Source organism: Phalacrocorax aristotelis, chromosome 1 (assembly GCF_949628215.1).
Source record: "Phalacrocorax aristotelis chromosome 1, bGulAri2.1, whole genome shotgun sequence".
Taxonomy (NCBI): domain Eukaryota; kingdom Metazoa; phylum Chordata; class Aves; order Suliformes; family Phalacrocoracidae; genus Phalacrocorax; species Phalacrocorax aristotelis.
In genome coordinates this window covers 69,726,873-69,747,934 of record NC_134276.1, presented here as the reverse complement: position 1 = coordinate 69,747,934, position 21,062 = coordinate 69,726,873, and the positions used below count along the sequence as shown (strand labels likewise).

Here is a 21,062-nt window from a genome sequence, read left to right as displayed (position 1 = left end):
AACTGGTCCACCCCCCAGCCTCAGGCCTGCTAGTCAGATGGAGATGTCAGGTGCGAACCCAAGGTAACTTTCACAAATATGATTTCTCAGCAACAGTGGTTTGTGTCCTTTCAGCTGCCCTGCTCATCTCAACCACGTGTTGGCTCAGAAGCCAAAGATCATTATCCATGTTATAGCTAGGGTAAAAGACAGTTTTATTGGTGCTCTGGTCAGATTTTGGGTACAGTAGTGGCACTATGGCAGTATTTGGAACAGAGTTTTCAACAAATATAGTACCTCATATAAGTTTTTTTCATTTTGTCCAAATGTGGTCAAGAATATACGTAAGCTCTATTAACAGAGCAGCCTTTGAAGTGTATCCTTTCCAAGTTATATGCACAGGAGCAGAAACCAATCAGAAATTTTTATGAAAAACAAAACAAAACAAAACAACCAAACTGTTTTTCTCCCGTCCACAGCCACATGCCTAAAGCAATCATTTTCAAAGTTTACCATCTGGCTGATAAAAGGCATAGAAGATTTTAGCCAGAAAGCAGGGAGTCCCATAAATGTATGAACTGATGAAAATAGGGTTTGTAACAGAAACCGAATGGCAGCCTTAGTTATAGCGTTCCTTCACATTCAGACGCATGTGAGTATCTAACAACACATACCCTTCTGTTGGTCCCTTCTGGGACAATTCCTATTTAAGACAGCATACAAATATGTACAGCCAACAATAAATGTTATAGCTACTGACCGTGGTGATCTCAGTGTCAATCAGCCATTTGAGTTAATATACCTCTAGATAGGAGTCAGGGGAGCAAAAATAACAGACTTACTGCTGCTGGTATATAGATTTTATAAGGTTTGCTTTCTTGTGACTATGTGAGTGTCTCTGTACACAGCAAAGCTGAAATATGCAGGTACCCGGTGAACTAAATAAAAGCCATATCCCTTTAGGGAAGCAGAAAGTTTAGAGCAGTCATTAATGCAGGCGATGAAAGTTAGTATTTCCTTTATTATGTACACAGAGAAATCCATGATAGACGGCATACATTAAGGACCTGAGTTATTGTGGCTGCACATACATGCATGCAGAGAGAAGCATGGAAGGAAGAAATTCAGAGCTATTAATTGGGATTTGCATTTTAATTTATTCTCTCCACATAAAAAGAAGAAATACGATGCTGATGGCTCCCCATTTTTCCCATACACAATCTGCTACAGAGTTTGCCTGCAAAGAGGAAAGGCTACCTTTGTTTCATGTGCATCTGCTCTTGCTACAGTGCAAAAATGCTCCTTTGTTGAGCTCGGCAGCAGGAGTGTGCACAGAGGTGTAAGGAATCTAAGATCTCAGCTTCTACTTTTTATCACCTCCCCAGTGGATTACACACGCAGCACAATACAGTCATTAAAAATAGTTGCACATGAAATGACCCAGCATCTCATCAGCTCGCTGATGTGTCACTATATGGACGGACATGCAGCAGTAATTGCTCTGATAAGAGATTTGTCTTTTCTCCTCTTCACACCCCTCGCCGTGTGCTCAGGAGAAGGGGGGACTGGCAATCTCTGTCCTCGCAGTCTTACCCAACAACCCACTGGGGCATTAAACAACCCTTTCGTCCTCTCTGCACCCTTTGTTTAAAGCGACACCTTCAAAGATATAGTCTGTGGGTAGTGGGGAGGGAGGGGGGAAAAAAGGGATATTTACTTACAGAGCAGTAGCGGGCAGTTAATGTCACCTCCTGGACCAGGGACAGGGGGTCACATCCATTAACAAATGTGTAAAGAGCACACCGGCCTGCTTGCAGAGGAGAGCTGCACAGCTAGCCGGGGCTTTCTACTGCCTGCGAAGAGTGGCTCTTCCGATTTCAGCTCTGCAGTCAGTGTTGTGTGGAAAGAGGCTGCTGCCTTCCCCAGCCTAGTGAAACCCCTCTCTATCATTTTACCATATAAGGAGACAAAAGCATCGGAGACACTCATTCTTTTAGGCTCTCTGCAGCTGGCATTCGACACTTTCTCTATTCCAAGGGTGTCGATACTTCCCCCTCCTAAAGATCTTGTCTTTCTTGGCCCCCTTCCTAAAATAAGGCTCCCCTTCCCCTCCTCCACCCTTTGTTTCTCTAAACCCCTGATGCTTATTAATAACGTAGCTTTGCTAAATCCAAGGGATCGCGCTGTACAGGAGGAAAGGTTTTACAGCAACTCAACCCCAAACAATTGTAAGGCTCTTCACCTGGGTGAAAGAATAAAGCATTTGGTTAAAATTGGTATGAGGCTTTATTTGCTTTGGCTGTTTTGCCTGCTGTGACTTAGTGCTTTGCCCAGAGAAGAGTGAAACAAGCTGTTTCTCATCTCCTTCGTGGAGAGGTGCACATTTTTCTGAGGAGCAAGTGTGCAGGCATTTCTTTATGAGCATTCAGAGCCCATTCTTGTTTCTCTCCACCCTTCTTTCTTTCCAAGTTCCCCCATAGTGAGAAGGAAAAAGAAGAAAAGCAGGGGAAATTACTGAAACCAAAAAAACCCCTTGTGTAACAGAAAGCCAAAGGAACAGATTGTCTCAGCACATGCTCAGGACCCAGCGGAGAGCCCTGCCAGTGGGCAAATGTTAAGGTGAGGGGGAACCATTAATCCTCCTATAACCAGGAACTAATTTTTTTGCTACAAAATCCAATTTCATCTATCAAGCATTCTAGCAGAAACACATTCTGTTAATCAAAACAGTGAGGGTCCTGGGAAACCTCCCAGAGGGAAGAATTTGGATCAGAAGCACACGGGAGATGTCTGCTCTCTGCCATTTGAGGGGCAGGGTTGGGAGGCAATTCAGGGTAACACTTCAGTAATGACTGGTGCTTGCCGAAGGGAGGTGCTTTAATCGGAATGCTTTCAACCTTAAGAGAAACCAGAAGGATGAAAATGTAAAGCCAATTAGCCCTGGACAGAATAGCTAGTGTTTTGCATTGAGATGACGCAAGGTAGTCAGTCCAATGTCCTTTTGCGTTGGACACTGGGGTGGTGGTGTTTGGGCGGTGGTGCAGGTGTGCATCTTGGCTAAGTGTTTCTTCTGCAAAACAAACTTATGCCAGAACCCTGACCTGTACTTACTGTCCTCTTGTGCACCCAAATGGTAGTCATATTTGGAATGGGAATGAAATGTCAGGCTCAGCTCTACTCAAAATCTACAAAAGCACAGACAGAATAAAATGGTGGGAAAGGGCCATTCCTAGTTCTTTTAAAAGGAGCAAAACCTTCTTTACAGATGTGAGTTATTTTGATGACCAGCAATGCCCATGGGTTGATCTGTCTCTTACTTCAGCCTTTGCAGTTGCGTTTTCAAAACACAGGCGTTGTGCCCTGGAGGACTGGCCATGGACGTATGGGATTAAGGAGTTTGACTCTATGGCAATTAAAGCTTATTTAAATCAAAGCTGTTACACTCCTCAGCCACATGTCCCTGGCTCCTTCCTTGCACTTGGACTGGCACTGGAAGATGAGTTAAACCAGACGTAAGCAATTTTCAGTGAGCCCTTGAGCTACCATGGAATATGTCCCTATGTCTTGGGACAGCTGCTCATTGGGTTTCCTGCCCCATCACTGGCTTGCTGGATGCCCTTGGACAAGACATTACATCCTTCTGTTCTTTAGTTTCACTGTCTGTAAATATAGAGCTCAGGACAGCCAAACTCTTGTGTGAGCTGTTAGCAAATTTACAAATGACTAATTAGTGCAGAATAATAACAATAGCAACAACAACAACATAATAATAATGATTCTTTCTTTGAGATTAAACTATTTCACGGGACAACAATAATCATTAGTTTCCATCTTAGTTGCAGTTCTTTGATCAGCTCTGATTTAGAAGTGCATGTAAAGAAAAAAAATGGGCCCTGAAGCTGATTAGATTTGGGCTGAGTCAGCTTATTTCCAAACCTTTCTAAAACAAATTAAATATTCCAAATGTGCTATTTGATTTTTTCAATTTCCATTATATTTTCATTTCCCTATCTATCCATTGACAGCCACTGCAGCAACTCTGCCAGAGATCTTCTGATGTGACCTGCTGGAATACAAGTGTTTTCCACAATTACAAGTTAAAATACACACTGGCTCCAGCTGAAATGGTTTAGTTTAACTGTTGCAGGACATGGGTTGACTTTAGGAAGGTGAGATAATTTTTGTCTGATTTAACCTAACATCTCTGAGTCCTTGAAGGCAGAAGAGCCTCTGCCAATTTAAAACCCAAGGATCTGTGGGTTCCCTATGGGACTTGACACTCTGCAGCCACATCAAGACTGCATGAGGCTGCGAAGGGGATGAGGGAGAGCTACCAGGCAGCTCCTTCCCTCATCCTGTGATGTGGTGTATGCACTCCATCAAACACTACTAGGCATGGCATGGGCAACCTCTGACCACTTATCCTTCTTCAGTTGGTCCACCCCTGCTCACTTCACCTCTTTATCTGACAAGTAAATATTCATCAGTAATTGGCAAAACCCCCCTGCACCCTCTTTCCCACCAGCATCAAATACAGTGAGGGGAATAAAAACAATTTTCCTTAATGATAATTAAGGAAAGGGCGATAGAGAGGAAGGAGCAAGGACTTTTTCACTAGCAAATGTAAAGTTAAAGTGACCCAATTTTTTTTTCATTGATAATCTGATTAGCCCAGCACAGACGAGCCATCTTCAAGGCTTCAGAGGAGACAATGCAATGAAAACAGGGGCAATCTTTCTAATAGGGTGCCTACATTTAAGGTTGAAAATGCAAGCACCATTCAGTGCCATCCTGTGATTCAGAAACATACCCTATGGGTTATATATTTCTTACCTATGTAGTATTTATGTAGCATATATTCCTTGTTCTTCAGTGGCCTGTGTGCTTTAACAGGTTTAATTTTAATGTGGAGAAGGGCACACCTCACATATGGGAAACAAGATGGAAAAAGTATCATTTTCATAGCAGGACTTCTCAATGATTTTAATAATCCTTCAGAAATCTCACTTCAGCTACTGGGTTGATGCTGGAATAACTACCATTTCAGCACTTATCTCCTTCTCTGTATGACAAGAATGAACAAAGAGAAACAGTGGAAAGAGACAGATGGAAGTGGAATATTTCTATTTCCCCCAGTTTGAGTCACAGAGAAATCTAGTCTCTGAGAGGGCAGGGGAGGTAGAAAGCTACACTTTAAGGTTTGAAAATGGCTAAGATACTGACTGATTCCTTCCACCACTATTTTACCCTGGAAACTGTTTGGTTACTTTATCAGAATTCAGCATTTCTGATGCTAGAACCTGTATAGTACAAGCTTCCATTGAATATGAGAGGCTGCATTTAGGAGAACTGCTATTTTTGGCACTACTGCTTAGGAAGTAGCATAGACTCATGCAGATGTTGCATTTTAGTTCCTTAAACCTAAAATAACAGCCAGGCAATACGAAATTTTTCTGAAATTTCATCCTTATAAGATGTTCTCAGATATGTAGTTTTTACCGAGCGTATGAGGAATATGCAAAAGGTAAACAGATTTTTTTTAGTGTCTGTTTTCTCTCCCCATTCTGTCTCCCAGTCACAAGGCTTTTTGCAACATTCTGATCTTCCTTTCTTCCCCTAGGTGTCTGGGTCCTCAAGTAGAAATACTTATCAAGTAAGAAGTATCAGAGTTTCACAGACTTTGATGAAGAAATTACAGATATCTTTGGACAATCCATTAAAACCCCTGCAGCCAAGGCAGATAGGGAACTTTATATGAAATGAAAGCCCGTCTTGCTCTGGGTTGATGCAAGACTTACATCTTTTGTTTCTGGGAGGGTGTTTAGCCTAAATCAATGTGAAAAGCTTAGTGTTTCAGAAACTTTAATCTAATCTGGAAAAATTGTTTCCATGTTTGCTTTCTTAACATGTTTGAATAGTTTTCATATACAGCCTTAAACTATTTTCTTCAGTGAATTTAGAGAAAGGTGCCATGGCTCAGTTGCACTGAATAACTTCTGGTTTTGTTTAGGAAAAGTTATCTTTAGAAGGATAAGACAGATGATACTGACTCAAATTCAAGGCTGTTTCTGCAATAGCATGATCTGGGATGGAGCTGAAAGCAGTTTAGACCCTTATGGTCAGTTTGGACAATGATTTTGTTCGGGTTTTAGAGTTAGTCAGGACCTCCTTTCTAGCCAGTTAGCCCCAGTTTCACTCAGAGAAATCTACCTCCTGAAAAAGATGTCTCAAAGGGAATGTGGCAGTGAGACACTGGTCAACATGTGGTCTGCCACTGTCTATGTAATTGCACCTATGCCCCTTCCTCCGTGGACAATTGAGATGTTGAGATGGTTTGAAATGGATGACCCAGGCAGAAAGACAGCTGTGTCCCTGCCCCTCCTGCTTTCCTCTATCTCAGCTCTGCTGCCAAACAGCTCTTGATGCTGCTGAGGGGTGGGACACGAATTGAGGGGATCACAGGGGAGAAGAGTAGCGGTTCTTGAGGAAGGAGGGGACAGAGCACACCAGAGGAAGTTCTGAGGAGCAAGCCAGGGTTTTAAGGAACTGGTATCTGCTAAGGAGAATCCCTCTTGGTAATGGCTGAGTTTTCAACAGCTTGGAAAGCTGAGGCACTGCATTACAGGACTGACAGGTCCTTCACTGGCCAAGTAGCATTGTCAGAAGAGACATCCCAGGTCCTCATGGATAAAAAGAAGCCATAAAAGCCATCACAGGATAAAGGAAGCCAGTTAAACATTTCCTCAAGCAGCAGGTGTCTGTGCCATGTGGGCCAGCCACCCTGGAGAGAACTCACCAGCCTGCTGACCGAGTGAAGAAGAAATCATGAAGAGTTGTAATGAAGCGAGTGGAAAGCAACAGTTCTTGTTGTTGAATATTGTCTTCTCCTTCCCTACTTTCCCAACCGTTCTTTCTCTTTCTTTCCTCCACTAGAGAACAGATAGTGCCTCTACTTTTAAGGAAACCGAAGTGAAACACTATCATCTGTCCCATCCTCATACCTCTTTGGACACCAAGCTTTCCCTAAACCCCTCGGCTCCACAGTTTGTTCATCTGTGAACAGGAATAGGGAGCCTGGTGGCATGTCTTTGGAAGTGCTTTTGGCCCCAGAGACAATCTCTGACAAGAGGTGAGTGGTCTTAGGAAACAGTGACTCTAAATGATGGCAGTGCAGAGACCTATGTGGAGGAGCTGTTGCTTCTTTCCTTTCCTCTGGATTCAACTTGATTGCCATGTGGGGCCCTGAGTATGACAGATGGGAAGAGGCTTTTGCGTTTCTTACCCCTGTGGGTGGAACCTGGGATGTCAAATTACTACAGAGTTTGCAGTAATTGCTGGTCTTCTGAACTGGCAAATACTACCCCTTAATTTAGGATTTATTCATTTTAGTATAATCATGATTTACGGTTCCCTGTTTCAAACACATGAAACAAGCATACTGTGATTGTTCCAAAAACCTAATCGCTCTGTGTTTTTGATAGCACAAGAGACATGCAATTCTGTACAAAATAGCTGACATGCCTATTATTCCCTGCAGTGTTCCCAGCGCACTCCAGTGCTTTTGAGTATTCCCCTTTCCAGAATCCTCCCCCTCCCACTGCTCCACTGCTCATGGTTTCTTCTCTAAAACCATGCTTCCGTGTGAATAATTTCCTTCTGCTCCCCTTAACGCTTTTTCTGCCTGCATCCCTGACATCTTTTATGAATCTCTAGAAATAGTCAACAACAATATTTGTAACTGCCATTTCCCCTTACCAGCCAACCAGAGGCCCAGGGAGCTTCTGAGCAAAGAGACGTTTGTAAAATTGAGCAGTTGGCAGAAACCTCAGGAACATATCTCACTCATTTCCAAGGCAGGAATGACAACATCTAACTTGTTCCTGGCAGATCTTTGTCTACTCTACCCTTAAGGATTAACATTAGGACTCCACAACCTCTAAAGTCAAATGAGCATAAGTTTTGTCAGTCCAACACAAATGGCAGAAAGAAAAAGACATTCAGACTAGAGTTTTCACTCTAACATGAGTGCTTGTAAATGATGACTAGTGTCAGGCAGAACCTGTAATTTGTAGGTATTCAGATCATGCCATAGCAATACGAGAATCATTGAGCAGAAGGGCTCCTCCAGTTTGTTACCGTCTTCTAGGGGTCTAAGAAGAGACTTGGGAAGAAAATGAAAATAATCTGTAGTGATACCTCCTCATAAAACTCTCCCAGACTCCAACAACTTCTGGCTTTACCTGAGGCTTTTCAAACTGGAGACAGTATCCATACTGAATATCACTTCCGGAAACTTGCACAGTTCCCTCTTGATCCCATGAAAGGAAAGTCACAGTTTCCTGTAACAGGTAGCTCTATTTTCTGTTGTTGAAGAACCATCTCCTTGTGTTCATTTTGAACATATTACCCACTAGCTTCATCTGATACCTCCTAGGTCTTGCACTTGGAGAAATAATGAGCAACTGACCTTTATTCACGTTACATGTGTTTGTCAACCTTTATCATAGCTCCCCTCAGCCATCTCTCTCCCAGACTGGAGAGTTTAAGCCTATCTATTCACTCTGTATGAAAGTTACTCCCCATGTTTTATCATCCTTCCTCAAACTTTTTCCAATATGACAATTTACTTTTTCAGATCAAGTGGGCAGAACTTTAACATTCAATATGCTTTTTGGCTGCTTTTGAGCACTGAGCAGGTTTTTGGTGTTGGGTTTTTTTGGTGGTTTTGTTTTTTTTATTTGTAAACCTATACAACCCCCAAATTTCACACCCAGGTGGTCAGCTCAGAACTGTTACTTTAAAGCCGAAGTTATATTTTTCCCCATGTGCACTGCTTTATGCTCATCTATATTCAGTTTAAGATGCTGTTCTAGTGCCCACTCCTCCTGTTGCCAAAGAGCTTTCTGTTTCTTAGTCTTAGTAGAATTTCTGCTATTAATCTCCTATTAATCTCCTTCTACTGCAAGAGCTGCCTGTTTATCTTTCAACCAATTTTATGCAATCCATGCAAAGATCTTCCCTCTTATCCTGTGGCTGCTTTCATGTTTTCAAGGGTGTTTAGTCAGGACCCCTGTTGAATAAATAGGCAGATGCTGCCAACCAAAGATCTCCCATACCTGTGTGCTTCTTATCATCTTACAGGAACCCAACAGATTTGTAGAGCATGATTTTCCTTTACAAAGCTGTATTGAATTTCTCCCAGTGTAATGTATTTATCCATCTTCTCTACCCTGCATAGCAATTTCTACTACATTTATCAAGCTTACTAGGCTCTAATTCCCAAAGTTTCTCTTGGAACTATTTAAAAAAGGCTGGCACCATATTAGCTACTTTCAGGTGCTCAGTTCTAAGCCTGTTTTAAATAAAAGGCCATGCACTACTGTTATTTCAGCTAATTCATCCCCGAGTCCCTTTAGATTTCTTGGGTGAACACCATCTGGTTCTAATATTTTCTTCCTATTCATTTTGTTTATTTGTTCCATAGCTCTTCTACAGACACTTCAGCTTGAAATAGATCCTCTGACAATCCCCATAAGGAAGTGTTTTGCTGTAGGAAGCTCTCCAAGTTCCTCACAGTGAACACAGGAGCAAAAAAATAATTCATTTATTTTTTTTCTGTTACAGCCATCTCTTCCCTGAGGACTGCTTTTGTATGCTGGTTATGTATTGGCCCTATCGTTCCCCAAACCATTCAAATTGCCTTGAATTCAAAAGAAACATACAGTTGCAAATCACTTTCCAGATTATTCAGACTCCTAATATTTTGATGTAAGTGGAAATAGTCACCCTCTCTGATCTGAATATGTTTGGGGACATCCTGTGTTGCAGAAAGATCCTTCTGTATGGCCACAGTTATTTTTCTGCTCAACCACTGTTCGTATATACTACATATAAACTGAGAGGGTCTGAGACATAGGCTCAGACATATATTATGATTGAAAATATGAGCTTAGATTGTGCACTTTGAAGTAGAGTCCTTGCTGTTGATCCTTTTAGGTCTGTGCTTACTTTGAACACTGTAAGTGCTCAGGCCCTTTAAATAATAGGATTAAACCAATCTTTTAGCTGCTGATGTGAATTTCATGTCTAACACTTCACATAGCGCTGAAAAAATATACCATCTATTGTCAGCCTGATAGACATATAGATTCTGTTTGTTCCTGCTAAGTTTATATTCACATGGCTGTCTAGTGGACTTGCTGTCTTAATGTGAATGAAATTAAAATGTTGTGAGTAAAAGGAAATAAAGGCTTGTAACAATAGCTTGTCTTGAAGGTAATGTGTCTCGTGCTGGAAGATAAGTAATTTTTTTTTAATCATTAGAGGGGAGTCAGAAATCACATTATAAAGCATTGGTAGTCCTTTCATTTATCCCTAATGGCTAACCATAAAGTCTAGTGAGTCCTTGCTGGATTGCTACAATACAAATGCCTTACATGACTGAGCACTGCCTGCCTGGTTGGCTGCTCCCCAAAGAGCACCTGATCCACAGTGACACTGGCTTTTCCTTATATCCAGAAGGATTTTCAGGAATCCAGCCCCCTCATTTGCAAGGAAGAGTTCCTAACACTTGGATGTCCAGAAAAACATGCGGAGAAGGGGCTGGCTTGTCTGGCAGCGGACACAGCACCGGCAGGCAGCAGAAACCTGACCTTCAGGACAGAGCAGAGGATGACCTGGGAGAAAGCAGGCTGCTCTGCTTGGGTGCCCACAGGTGATCTACAGCCGTGCTCACGCTGCTTCTCCTGCCGACTTTCCATGTGAGCATGCCTCAGACCCAGAGCTGTTTCCTTCAGTAAGCTGCGTAGCCACCTGACATTTGTGTTTCTAAGGACAGGGGGAAAAGGCAGAAAGGAAGCACATATCTGTAGGTACTTAGACAGGAATCCAGGCCAAGAGTCTGGTCACAAATCCCAGCAACTGGCACAACCACCTGCGTAAAAAAATCCCAACCTGTTCCAGGCATGATGAGTTGGATGTGCACGTGCCCTTCATGCGCTAGGTCTCTGCTAACTCAGCCACTCTCATTCAACAAATGAGGAAACCATTACCAAAAGCAGGCAACTGGGAGGAGTGGCAGACTCCAGCAGGAAGCAATGATAATGGGGTGGGGGGTGGGGAATGGTTAAGACAAAGGGAAGACCATGCATGGACCCAAATGATCCCCAGCACGCAAGCTGGGTGCACCTGATCATTGTGGTGGGAGAGAGTGGCCCAGTCACGCCTCCTCTGTGTGTGCATTTTGCCACTGGAAGCAAAGCGAGGGCTGCTGAGCAGAAAAGGATGGATAAACAGATTGCCCTCGCATACTGCAACCTCCTTGCGACCTCCTTGTGCCAATGACAGGGAGATCTTCTCAGGGTGATAGCATCGCCCATTCCTCTGGCCCTGCTACCTTCCCCGCCTGCGTCTATACCAGTAGCTTATGTTGGCCCAAACACAGCAGAGGATGGTCCACACTGTTTAAATATAAGTACATCCCCTGGTCCAGTTGAGCCCAAAGTCCCCGTCGCTCTCCCAAGGGGTGTCTGGCACAGCCCAAAGGCTGGCCTGCCCAGAGGACTGCTCTTAACAGGAAGGTGGACGCGTCTATCTCATTTTGCCTGGTGAGACAGTATAACTGTATGGACACCAGCTGTGCCATGCTAGGTGGCCTCAGGGCCAATATTTTGTTATAAACCAAAATGTTTCTAACTGAGACAAAACTAGCTAAAAGAGAAACATGACAGTAAATCAGATCCACCTATTTTCCACAAGGATGTCCTTACGAAACCAGCTCCTGAGATTTCTGTGGTTTGGTTGATGTAGTCTGTTCCTCTATCTCATGCACCATTTGCTCTGCAGGGTCACAAGCCCACTTCAGTCCTTCTTTCTTGAATTCTTTGCTGCTTGTAGTTCTGTGGTCCCTTCGTCTTTAGACCTGGAGGAGCGTGGATGTAAGACCCTTGAAACAGACAATTTTGCTGGTTGTTTTTCAAGTGTGTGCTGGGGTGCCAACATCTGCAACCGCTATCTCCCTCACTTCTGTCTGCCTAAAGATTTTCTTAAGCAGAACAATACGTCTTTTTACTGTGCACATCATATATTATGTTCGTGTAATCAAGCCCATATAATTATACCTTCTGCTTAGCCACCAGTATTCCACAGCAACAAATAATTGTATCCTAAGACACTAATTGCACTAATAAATCTAGATCCTCCTTAGGTTATGAATCTGCAAGTTACTGAACTGCAAGACTTAAGTAAGATAACAGTACAAATAATATCATGGCTTTATTTAAGGTTGTGGTCTACAAAGAAATGTGAATATTATTACCATTTATGAATGTTTCTGCAGCCAGTCTTGGAAGCCTCAGAGTAAAACTCTTACTGAATTTGACGAGATGATGGGTGAAGCAGTTTACAAATGAATGACCTTATCAGTCCTGATAAGAAGTTCCAACTGTATTTTCTAATAGGTTATTTATAATGATTGAATATTTTCCCATTGATTGCCTGGCTAACAAACTTACATAAGCACTTTCCACTATTAGAAAAAATTCTGTTCTGTTTCTTATTTTAAATGGTCAGTCTAAAAAGAGAGACAAGCTGTGTCCTAGCTTGCTGACTGTCATTGTTACCACAGTCACAATGTTTTTCAGCAGCAGGAATTAGGAATACAAGTCTAACTCATAGCATCAGATCAGGAAAGTGCCAATCTCATGCAAAAGCTCTTCTTTCCATTCAAGGTTTATACAGAAGACTGTTAACGTTTCCATTACAATTTCTAATTTTTCAGAGATGTTCAACTTTCGACAAAAAAGGTACGTTGGATCGAAACTTCCTCAGATAATGCTGGCTGAAAAGACTATTGCCACTACCAATTTTTTAATAGGTTTGTGTCATTTTCTCCCTGCAGATGAGAATGGGTGGTTTAGAAAATCATCACCGTTCAGTCCCTCCTCCTAAGTTTCTACACTCTTTCATAACCCTTCACTTCTGAATAAACTCTCTCACACCCTTTTGTTTGAGAGGCAAAGTCATTCTGTAGACTATTGCTGTCTCTTACAGCCCCACCAAGAAAGGAAAAATTCATAACACAATATTTCCACTTCCTATATATGTTCTTCTTTCCACCAGAAGCACTTTCCCTTCATCTGATGCGCTCCTTTGGTGCTCTGGGTCCCAATTTGCTCCTGGAAGCAGAGTTCAAGAGTTCCTACCTCACCAGGATAGCCTCCAAAGAATGCCCCAGAACACATCAATACACAGGAAAACCAATACAAAAGGTAAAAATGATAAAGGAGAAGATGAGAAGTAAGCACGACCCTGTTCTTATTACAAAGAGTCTACATTACTAAAGCATCCTGGTTCATAAAAATAGGAAGGAGGGGAGAGTTTGCAGGTAGTAGTCAGGGACTTGTGATAACAGCCTGTTCCTTGAGCAACAAAACGTTCTGTGTAGTCTTTGCAGATAACCTATAGTGGCATCCATCTCACCTTGTTTTAACTGACCAAATGTTAGCTGACCCAAACAAGCTACCCACAATCCCGCTACAGTGCATGGAGAAAGAGAGGTGCTTGCAAGGGGTGATTTGTTAAACACCTATTGAGGATTAAATGAATTGCACTATAGATGTGCTTGTCTTTCTGCATTGAATCTAGAAGGAATCCAGCTGTCTAGTTCAGACAGAGACCTGACCTTGGATACATAAAGTGCAGCAGATACGCCCAGGCAGAATTCACACACCTGCATTCAGCCACTATATTCCCGTGTTTAATTGAGCAGAACTGGACACAACGTTGCTTATGTTGGCTAGAGGATTTTTAAGGCAGATGAAAGGAAGAGAAGGAACGCTCTCTCTCCAAGACTTATTTCTTGGGAACCCTGGGTCACTGCAGCCCTGAGCTGGATCTCACAGCCGGCCAATCCTTACCGCACGTCAATACTTGAGTCTGCCCTCACATCTGGCTTCTCCTTGCTTCTCCTTTCTGGATTAGGAAAAAGTGCTACTTTTCTTCCCTAAAAGGATGTTGAGAGAAGAAATACTCAACAATATGAAACATGGGCCATGCAAGTATGTAACACACAATATGTTTAACCTGTGCTCGTGCAAATTCCTGAGCTGGGGCTTACACCCAGAAGTTGAAAACTACAACAAATAGAGTTTATTCTGATAGCTTCTTCTCTTTTACTGTTCTGTACCAGGAGTGCCATGGAATACAGCGTTGGCACATCTCTCTCTTTGTATTATAATCCATGTCCTAACCCCTTGGGTGTCCTGCTGCCTTCTGCACCCACAGAGGCTGTGGGCGTGTAGCAGTCAATGGACTTCATGCATAGGAAATTAGGATACTCAGCATTTGAAAAACAGGATAAATGACAGAATAATGGGCTTCTCTGGTGGTATCTGTGGACTGTAGGTATTCCTGGTTTTGTATGGTAATCTCTAGGCATGCAGGGCTTTGCTCCCCTAGCTGCAGACTACTAAAAAGGAGCAGTAGTCAATGTTACCTACTTCCCTCCAACAGAAAGCATGTAAATTTCTAGTGAGACTGGTGAAAATCCGTTAAGCTTTACAGGGAATAGGCTGATCTGAAAGCCCACTGGCTTTGTTTATGAAGTGTGTGAAACAATTTCTGTCCCCACTTCTCTGCCCATTCCCATGACAATGTGATTTGAGAGTGTACTTATTTTCCTTTTTTAAAGGAGAGTTTTGTTCCCAATTGTTGCGATATGAAGGTTTCACAGGGGCAGCAGGAGAAACTATTATAAAAGAGAACCTGTACAACCAGCTTCACACAAAATGTTACTGAAAATATGAAGTGAAATTGGGTGAAAATACATTTTTTTCCTAGCTCTTCCAGTTTCACTAATTCTTGGTGGCATGGTAACGGTAGCCAGTTAATAAACTTGCAGCAGAAACGTTCTGAGTTTTATGAAGTTGATGGATCCCTTTAAAATGTGTATGGCAGTGCTCCTTCCATTTTTGTGTCAGTGAGCTGAGCAAAATCAGGCCGAATTGCTCCAACGGCTTTCAGAAAGACTAGGACTTTGTGTAATATGACCCACGCTTCTCAAAGCTAATCAGCATTAGATGATGAACGTTGTTGAAACAGCCTGAGATTTATCAGCATGAAACTGTACTCACTGTGATAGAAAGCCAAAGATAAAATACTGCAGCCAGTAATAATTTATTTCACTGAAAAACAACTGTGCCGTAGCGCCTGTGCTCTGGTTAGACAATACACAGCTACGGAACAGGAAAACTGGTAAGGAAAAATGTGAAAATGCACTTTGGTGTGCAAATCTACACAAGTTTGGCACTATTAAAATGAGAAAGAAAAAGAGGAGATCTGAGCTTTGCTAAAATCAGTGGATGTTTCCGAGAAAACTCCCATTGATTTCAGTAAGGCCAGGTTCTCACCCCCAAGTCAGTATTCACATTCCCTTCCTTCTCTGGTTTTCTTCCTTGTAAAATGGCCTTTTACATTTTCTGTATTAAAGAAGTGTTTGAATGAGTCTGCCCCCTCCCAGCCTCCTGCCAGCTGCAATCAAAGGTCTGCCTTGTTCTGGTGGCTTGCTGTTTGGAAGGGAAAAAGTAAAGTTATTCATGCACTAATCATATTTTCAAATGCTAGGTAAGAACAAAGTACTATTGTTGGAAAGACTGCCTTTGGAATGGGTTCACTTTGGGAACCGTCTTTGGGTCTTTTTGTTTCATTTCCGTTTTAAATTCAAATCCAGTGAAAAATCACTGCATTAGTATGTATGTTGCTGATTTGTTTCAAGCTAAAGATCTTTGCTCAGCGCATGATTGGAATGCTGCTTCTGCTGCTTGTTTTTAAGAGGGAATACTGTCAATACACCAGTGGTGAAACTTTAACACTAAGTGTCCAACCAGAGCAATTTTGTTATTTTTATTGCTTTAGCCTGAGGCTTGGATGATAGACAAAGAATTTGAGGACATGAGAAAATTTCTAGTACGGGAGAAGTGGACTACTCTATAAAAAAACATCAGTTTTGTACACGATTTCTTTATTGCACAATTTACTGCGGAGGCACATTAGTTTAGCTTAATAGCAAGATGTTGGAAAAAACAGATCAAGTGGAGTGGCTGGTCCAACTAAGGCAGCTGCCAGCTTCTGCTGGTGGCCCGCTAAGAGTCAAGGCTGTGCTTTCTCGTGGGACGACTACCTTTGGGCTCCAGCCAACTTACAAAACTCATCTCACCGGTGCTGGGGAGCAGAAGATCGGAGCTCTGTGCAGATCTGAACAGAGCTGATGGTGGTCTAGAGGTGAGACTGTTACTGCTGGAGAAAAGAGAGATACACAGAGTTGCTGGCTGTGGTGTCTGAAGACATTAAGCCTTCCAAGACATCTGTGTGGGAACAGTAAACCTAGAGATACGATAGGCTACGTGCAGACAATTTCGTATTTTACAAACCTTTTTTCTTCCACTTAAGTTATGTGCTGGTCTTTACATGAAAGGTGGAGCAAGCTTGTTCCTAAGTGTGCTGTCAGTGCTATCTACTCCGATGGTCACAGCCCTCACCAGCATCAGCCTGTAGAGCTCAGCCAGACAAGACATGTTAACTGAGGATGTCCACCATGGCAGTGGGTCCCCCATTGCGGGTGAGGTTGGACACGTGGAGGGACCCTCAGAGGCCACGTCTGTACTCATAAATTGAACAGGACCACAGGATGCTCCCAGGCACTGAGACTCAATCAACTATGCTGGTCAGTCATCCAGATGCTGGCTAGAGCTCTCCTGCCTGGGCATGGCTTGGGAGCAAATCCTGTCCCTAGGGCACGTTTTGGATGTGGCCAGTTGGCTTCAGGGGCCAGGAGTGTGTAATGGCCCAGGCATGGCCCCAGGGCCGAATCTCCCATGGGAGCATTGCCGGGCATATTCCATGCCAGACGTGGAATATGGGCTCTGCCATGACAGAGCCCGAGACACAGCCTGGGGACCAGACCCAACTTCTCCATGTCCACCAGCCCAGTCAGCACCTGATGGAAACATCCACCTCTCAGCTGAAGTCGGTGGTTCTCCAGCAGCTTTGGACCAACCTAAGGACCTACCTTTTTGCCTTTGAAATCCTCGCTTAGAGACTGAGCCCAATCCCAAACACTTTGAAGTGGGCTGACCTTTCCTACGAGCCTTGGCTTTGGGTCAGGTCTAAGGAGTCTTGCTCCCCAGGGGTGCCAGGGACCTGTGATCCTGTCAAAGCCTGTGGAGCAATGGCCATTCAGCATTTTGAAAAAAAGCCTTCTTTAATTTAATTTCCTAAATAATGGAACAGTAAAGAAACTCTGGCGCAAAATGTGATAGCTTTAGTTCTCATGCTAAAAGTAAATTAATATTTCTTACCTTTGTGTCATGCTTTGTGATATTTGGATTAAAATACGTTTCATTATAAGAATGTTTATATTAAAAATGTATGTGTAAATGCATCCAAACAAATGTACACACATGCACAAACAATCTTATTTTTCCAAAGAGGTCTTCTTTTATTGGCTTTGTTTGAAAAGTAATGCTCTCATGAGATGAGGTTAAAAGTAATTTAATCTAACAATAGCCTGATAATTGGCATTTGGCAGTTATTGCTAATACTATTTTACAGGCTATTTCTGACAAATTCCTGCTTTGACACCCAGTTATGTTTCTGTGCCTCGCGTTCTTTTCCCTTTTCACACAGCTGCTGCAATCCATAACAAGTGATTGTTTAAACATGAAATCAGCAAGCATCACCTGTAATTTGCCTTTCTTTCTTTCATGGCCATTAGGAAATGGTCTGAAAGAGGGGAAAGAAGTAAAATGTCCCTTCTGTCCTCTTTTTTTTTCAGTACCTATTCATTTTCCAAATATTCATCATAAAGAAGAAAATGCTGATTGAGAAAAAAAAAACAACACCCTAATCAAAAGCTTTCTGCCTGAAGTCATTCAGTTTGCTATTCAAACCAGGAAAGTGTCTATAGTTAGACGTGGTTGTGTTCCTGGAGAACATGAAAACATGACAGCGTATTATTAGTGCAGAAACTAAAGAGCAGCTGTTAGTTAGCACCTGGTTCCCAACAGCAGATTGAAAATACAAAGACAGACGCTCTGTGTGTGCTCTGGCAGCAAGAAGGGAACAAATATCTTAAAATCCACTCTTCCTGTAAGAAAGCAGTGCTACCCTCATAATGTCTACACAGAGCCCTGAGAAATTATTGCAAAGGGAGGGTGAAAAGGAGAAAAGGGCCCAAAGGACAGTGAAAACCAAAATAAGTCACTGTCTTACCTTGCTGCAGCTTGGTGCTGCCTCTGTTTGTGAGTCTGCGAACGAGAGAGGATGGGGACAGACTTGCTGCTTTATTGGATTGCCCAAACTATGTGTTTAGTAATTAGTCAGTTAGGCGTTTGTGCTTCAGACAAGCTATAAATATAATATCTCCAAAGTACCAGCCATCCACAGGAGATAAGGACTGCAGCACCTCTGTGCTGCCAGCCTTTTAAGGCTTCATAGCTAAAGCGGCATGAGGCCACTGATCGAAACGGCTGCTGTGCTCCTGAGCAGCCCTGGCCCTTCGCTCTGCTCCACTTGGAAGTGCCTGACCTTAAAATACATTCACCTGCTGTAGGGAGATCCTGTGAGGGACCACAAGGAGCCGGCATTATTTCAGGGTGTGATTGTTTGGCTGAGCTATAAGCAATTTTAATTTCTCAATCAGATTATCTGCCAGGCCTCCAGGATTGACAGAAACACCCTAGGAAATGTCGACCGCTCTGAGGATGTAACCAACTCCAACTCCCCTTTGTCTGTCTGTCTGCCTGTCCATTCCAGGTGCGCAGCCTTGTTGCAGAGGAGTCTGTGCCTCACGTCATGCCTCATTTTATACCTGCACCACCTCGTGTTGGGGCAAGTAGTGCCAGTGGTACCGTTTCACAGCAAAAAAGACAGCAACTTTAGAGACTAGCCTCAGGTCACGACATAAATCCGCGTGGGCAGTGGGGCCATAGCTCAGAAGTGAGCTCTCTGCTTGGGGCTCCCTTCCGGCTGCAACGCAGGTGTGATGCTGGGTGAAGGGGACACTAACAGATGTGAGGATCGAGAGATTAGAGGTGGAAAAAAGCTCTTCTGGGCAGTGCCTTGCTGGCTTTGAGGGAAAACCTGCCCAAGCAAGGCTCAGTGCAAAGGTGGGGTTACAACCTCTCCAACTCATTGCCAGCGCTGGGCTCAGCTCTGCATTTCAGTGTACTTCTGCAGAGAAAGTTGCAGCAGAGACATGGCCCTTGACCCAAAGCTGAACTACTTTAAGGTGTTTTTTTAAGGGGAGGAAAAGGAAAACCTCACTTTAAGATGGGGAGGTGAAGCAATAGCATAGGGCAGCCTCCACGTGTAGGCAAATTACTCTCTCCATTACACAGCAGCATACTTCTCTGAAGAAGTGCTGTGCTGTTAAACTGAGATTGCCTGTTGTTCCTCCTCCTGGCAGAAACAGGTGGAATTCAATTTCTTTGATGGATTTATTTATTACTTCCACAGTCCCGAAGAGCCCCCATTTCCTTCATCTCCCTCTTTCTCCTCTTTTCAGAGTGCTGGTCAAGTAATAGTCTAGAAGATAGTGTCACCTCTGAGCTTGTCTCCGAGAATTTTGTTTGGATAGCAAGCATGGGTCAAGCTGTGGGACTGGATACTAACACAAACTGTGTGCCAGGCTTTCTGACATGACAAAATGATTTATAGCTTGACATGGAGCCCAGTCAGGTTTTATGGTTTTAACTCCAAACCAATGAGAAGTTGGCATCTGCAGGGTTCATCCCAACATAAAAAAGCTCGTAACAGCATGTCCTCAGCCCCTGCCAAGCAATATGATTTGAAAGCCTGAGTCAAGTCTCCTGGAAAAAATGACTTTCACCCATCTCCTTATGTCCATGAAGAAATGCCCAGCTTCCAAGGGCTGTGGGCCAGGAGTGTGGCCTAGAGACATAGGTTAGGGAGGTAAGAGAAATGTCCCGCAGTTTCCTGATGAAAATATTGTTCATCGTAGAGCTAGCGGCCTTTTGCCACATGTTCCTTTAGCTACCGTGTAAACAGCCCTTTCTCATTTCCCAGAACAATAAACAGTTATGAAAAGCTGTATAAGCAGCAAAAATGTGGTAGTTAGGACATATGTTTGGACAGCTCTGGAAAACCTCAACCTTTTCATGTTAGCCAATTTTTTTGTTTGCATGATTCAAAGGTCCGGGTGATGTTGTAGAAACAACCTGGATAAAAGATGGTTGTCCCCAGCCCCAGTCCAGGCTGTTCTGGGCACTAATGACATGTTTAATCCCTATGTGTCAGCCCGACTACAGAGGACATTTGGATCTGGTGTAAACATTGAGCAACTGGTGACTAGCTTGGGGTAAATGTGACCTCCCAGCATACTTCATCTAACTACTTGAGAAGGTGGATTACAGACCTGTTAACACAAACGTTACTGCTTTTCTCTGAAAAAAGCAAACATCCTGTAAAGCTGGTTGCCCCCCACTGTACCTCTAGTTAAACTGTCCCAGTTTTGTTTCAGGTATTGCTTTACTCTTTGATGATGCTCACCAGGGAAAGGAGGGGTCCCTCAAAAAGGATGCTGACAGAAGGCTAAAGCATCAGCAACATCAGGCTGCTGGGCCTGATCCTGTTCTCCCACAGAAGGGAACAGCTGATCCCTTCCCCTGAGATGAGGCAGGGAAATGCCCCCACACACAGGGCGCCAGCACTTCTGAGCTACAGAGGGGAGGCAGGTTAACGATGGAGGAGAGGTATTCCTCTGTTGCCAGGCTGCTTGGCTTTGTAGCAGCATAGGAATTTAGCCCTTTAAGGAGAGGGTCAGGGGCCGAAGCTCTGTGGCCCAAAGCAGTGGTGGCATGATGGCCCCTTTGCCATCTCCATGGGCCTGCGGCACTGGATTCAGCCCTGCTGCTCCCACAACGAAGGTACAGGAAGGAAGCAAAGCAAGAATTTCAGCCAATTCTCTACTCCAAGGCGATGGGAGGTGCATGTGCTAGAAGAACTGCTTTAGAATCATAGAATCATTTAGGTTGGACAAGACCTTTAAAATCATCGAGTCCAACTGT

The 21,062-nt window shown here is 43.3% G+C and overlaps 1 protein-coding gene across 2 annotated transcripts in view; it reads right to left on the bottom strand.

Annotated features, from left to right (window-relative positions):
• Positions 1–18,359, bottom strand: part of FHL2 (four and a half LIM domains 2) — a 43,883-nt gene extending 25,524 nt beyond the window's left edge. The window contains exon 1 of one of the 2 annotated variants that reach the window (XM_075092318.1): positions 18,247–18,359. The gene's annotated coding sequence lies outside the window, so the exon portion shown is untranslated. Of the gene's footprint in view, positions 1–1,700; positions 2,152–18,246 lie in introns of those variants that run through there. The other variant, XM_075092310.1, reaches the window with a different exon arrangement.
• Between the last annotated feature and the right edge of the window lie 2,703 nt (positions 18,360–21,062).